Source organism: Elephantulus edwardii, unplaced genomic scaffold (genome assembly GCF_000299155.1).
Source record: "Elephantulus edwardii isolate Elephantulus edwardi_28Jun2011 unplaced genomic scaffold, EleEdw1.0 scaffold00293, whole genome shotgun sequence".
NCBI classification, from domain to species: domain Eukaryota; kingdom Metazoa; phylum Chordata; class Mammalia; order Macroscelidea; family Macroscelididae; genus Elephantulus; species Elephantulus edwardii.
The window spans coordinates 1895927-1900461 of record NW_006400043.1 but is presented as its reverse complement, the minus strand read 5'-3'; positions in this window follow the sequence as shown (position 1 = coordinate 1900461).

Below are 4535 nucleotides of genomic sequence, written 5' to 3'. Positions count from 1 at the left end.
GTGGGAACAGAACAATGTAATCAATTTAATGAAAATTTGCTAGCCGAGTTCCCTAAGAAATTATGCCATATCAAGGATGCCATGTCACACCTCTGGTAGGTTGAATATAGGCTCGTCGTGAGTTTTTCTCAATGCTATGACACCTAACAAACACAAAATTTTTGCCTCTATTCCTGCCCTATAGCCACTTTGTTCATGAACCCGTTGAATCATGGCAGGAATGGCAGAGAAGAGAGGCTTGCTGATTTCAACAGAATATATAATCCTTTCTAAGCCACTTTGTTCATGAACCCGTTGAATCATGGCAGGAATGGCAGAGAAGAGAGGTTTGCTGATTTCAACAGAATATATAATCCTTTCTAATTGATACTTATTATTCTTCTCTTCCAAGGTCACCTCCAAAACCACATACTTTCATTTAGTTGGTTCTTTTAGAGAGTTTTATCCACATGTCTCTTTTCCTTATACATTTTTATTACCAAATTTCCAATCATATTTCTTCTAAATCTGTAACCACCTAGCCAAACCACTGGTTAAAGACCTTGAGCCAGTACATAATTGTTCATATAGACTCTTATTCTCCCGCAAAAAGTGAGCTCCAGTTGGAAGCATGAAGTTCTACTAAGTATTTTCATGCTATTTTTCAAGCTGATCCCAGAGAGGCGTTGCAATGTTTTCACTGTCCACTTTTGAGTGCTATCTAAATTTTTCAAAGACCATCTATAACCCAGGGATATATTTCCTCTTTCCCAGGCAACTGATCATAAACACATTTTCATGTTGCCCTATGTTCAAAGTGGGAGAGAGAAGGTAAAGTGATAGGTATTGGGACCTATAATATTTGCAACTTATTGGTTCCTTGAGTTCTGTTCAAACTTCATCTTATAATACTACTTCCATTTAATGATGGAGTGCTGTTGTCCATGTTCAACTTTAAAACACTCTAGGTCAAGCTATATTTGCTTTATAATGAACAATGGTTTTGTGTCCATTCTGTACTAAAGCCTACTAATAAGCCAAACGTTGTTTCTCTGGAACATAGTTATCTTCAGATAATATCAGTAACTTGCACCAAATCCTATAGGTCTATATTCATCAGTAGTGACCAGTTAGAGACTTCATACAAGTACGTCTGTGCCCTGAATGTGCTCTCCAAACTGTGCCACAAAATCTGAAGGATAGTTACTCGGCCAGTCCACAAGAAAAGAGTCGTGTCTGTACCCATTCCTCAAAAAGGTGGTCCAACAGAATGTGGAAATTACCAAACAATATCATTAATGTCAAAAGCAAGTAAAGGCCTGCTAAACATTGTTTGAAAATGGCTAGAACAGCAATCAATAGAAAACTGACAGAAATTCAGGTTAAATTAAAAAAATAAATAAACAAAACAAAACATGGCATGATTGATATCATTCTTGTTGCCAGTTGGATTATGGCAGAAATCAGCCAATCTCCAAATGGTATCTACTTGTGCTTTATCGATATGCAAAGGTATTTGTGTGGATCATAACAAGCTCTAACTAACAATGAGAGAAATTAGGATACCAGAAAACTTAATTGTGCTCATATGAAACCTACGAATAACCAATGAATTGTTGAATAAACTTAACAAGGGAACACTACATGGTTTAAAATCAGGAAAGGTATGTATCAGGTAGTATCCTTTCTCCATACCTAATCAATCTGCAGAGCAAATCACTTAAGAAGCTGAATTATATGAAGAAGAATGTGGTTTCATATTTAGATAAAAATTCATCAACGACTTTTATTATGCAGATGACATAACTTTGCTTACTGAAAATAAAGAGCACTTGAAATGCTTGCTTGAGAGGGTCATTGAAACCTTCAATACTGGATTACATCTCAGCATCAAGAAAACAAAAATAGGCAACATCATGATAGATAAAGGAAAAAAGATATTGTCAATAACTTATCTTGTTTAGACCCAAAATCAACAATCTTGGCACCAATAGCCATGAAATTAAAAGTTTTATTGTTTAGGATTTCTCCAAGCTACTGAAAAGCAATGGTGACAGTTTGAAGACTAATGTACAACTTACTTGAACCATGAACTTTTCATCTATTTCTATGCATCTGAAAACTGGGAAATGAATAAGGATGACAGAAGAAAAATCGATGCCTTTGAGTTATAGTGTTGAAGAACAATGTCAACCCTATCATAAAAGGACCAACTATATAGAAAAGGACAAACATGTCTTGGAAAAGGTGCACGCAGAGTGTTCTTTGAAGGCTAAAATAGTGAAACTTCATCTCACATACTTTGGGTATTATGTTAAGAGAAAAGGACATTATCCTTAGAAATCTGAATGGTCAGCGAAGGAGAGGAAGACCATTATCGAGGTGGATTAACATAGTGACTGTAACAGTGAGCTTGGGTGTGTCAGAGATGATGAGGATGGCACAAGATAAGGCAAGGTTCAGATCCATTTTTGTAGGGTCACTATGAGTTGTAGTCTGCTCAATACCACTTAACAGCAGCATCTGCCACTGATTTTGAAAACACGATTAGACTACCTGAGCTATATGACGAGTAGAAAAGCAGCTTTCATGAGAGAGTAAACGTGTTGCAGAGGCTTTGTAAGTTCTAGAACCTACTTGAACTAATTATTTTGTTCAAAAAATATTAAGTTATTGTTGTTAAGTGCTGTCGAGTGGCAGACAACTCATAGCGAACCCGTGAACAATAGTCCTGGACACTTCTATAACTTTCGTCCTTTCCCGAGGTTCATAGGGTTTCCAGAGGCAAGCTATTATGGAAGTGGATGCCACCCCTGCTTCCAAGCTTGTTTTAATCAGGGAGCTCCACCAAACACTGTACACCATGGGTAACCATTGTCACATTTGACTCATCAGTGTCACAGTGTTCGGCTTCACAGCAACCACGAGTGACCTCTGTACAGCAAGTGGACAGACCAGGGTTACACAGCCTAGAAGAATGTTTCATCAAACACAATTAAAGGCAGGCCTGAGGCCCACGGAGTAAAGTCACCCACCTTGGGGTTGGGAGCATGACTTTCTGTCCACTTGGCCAACTGCTCTCTATCTCTTTCTATGTGGTTGTTGGTGTTGTTGCTGTTAAGTGTCATCTAGTCACAGGTAACTCATAGAAACCCCATGAACCAAAGTCCTGAACACCTGTATAACCTTCGTCCTTTCTCCAGGTTCATAGAGTTTCCAGAGGCAAGCTATTATGGAAGTGGATGCCACTCCTGCTTCCAAGCTTGTTTTAATCGGGGAGCTCCACCAAACACTATCCACCATGGGTAACCATTCTCGCATTTGACTCATCAGTGTTACAGTGTAATTAAGAGTAAATGATAATAATAGTAAGAATTTTCAACAGTTTTTCAGATGTTAAAATAAAACACAAATTATAGTTCAATAGATTAATAGGGTTGGTTATGTACATGAATGGAAGAGTAAGAAATGTCTTTGGTTGGATTTTTTAATTTCTCTTCCTGTTTGCAATCTCATCCATTTTCTATAAAATACTGCATTAAGAATTTCACTTCATAGGAAAAAGTGTTTGGTAGAATTTAGACAAAAGTATGTTTAATAATAGATTTCATTTTAAAGGGGAACAGGTCAATGAGGTATTTTACTGAGGTAGTTTGAATCAAAAAGAACATTACAGAGATCTAACAATATTTGCAATCAGCCACCCATGTCTTGAGTCTGGTTAAGGCAGGTAAAAATGGTAGTTTGGAAGTTTATTGGGTGGAAGGTAATCAATCACAATCAGAACTTGGGTAGTGGAATTGAATAAAACACTGAACTATGTTTGACTGTATATGTGTAAAGGTTTAAAAATTGTCTCAAAAACGTATGATACTGGTTTCTACTTTTAAAAGTTTAAAATCTTCCTTTCAAAAGCATATTGTGCAATCAGAGGTATTGGTCATTATGATGTTTTGCAGACCATCGTCAAAAACATGTTCAAGTTTACAATAGTACACAGCTCTGCAAGAGTCAAAATATGTGAGAAACAGAATGCTGAAAATATATCGACAACATGTAAATTAGCAGTATTATCATTCATTTATTGTTTAATAAAAATCAAGAACCTTACATTTTTTGTGGCATTTAAGTATCACATGAATGGAGCTGTTCCTTTTTTTCTGTCTCTTCTTTCACTAAGAAATTATATAGAATGACTTTGTTGTTCTTGTTGTTGTTATGTGCAATTGAGTTGCCTGCAACATAGCAATCTTATGTAACTCTGAACTGTGGTCTATCTTGAGCTAATTTCGTTGTCTCTAACACACTTAGCATCATTACTCTTGTCCTGGAGTAAATCCATCTCATCCAGTGTCTTCCTTCTTTCATTTTCTCTTCATGCTTTCAAGCACAATATCCTTCCTTCAGAACTTCTCCCTCCTTGCAATATGCCAAAGTATGTCAGATGAAGCTTCGAAACCCTTGCATCAAAGGAGCTGTCTGCTTTCACCCTCTGTAGGACAAACCTATTTGTTCTCTTAGCAGTCTATGGTATACTCAATACCCTTCTCCAGCAC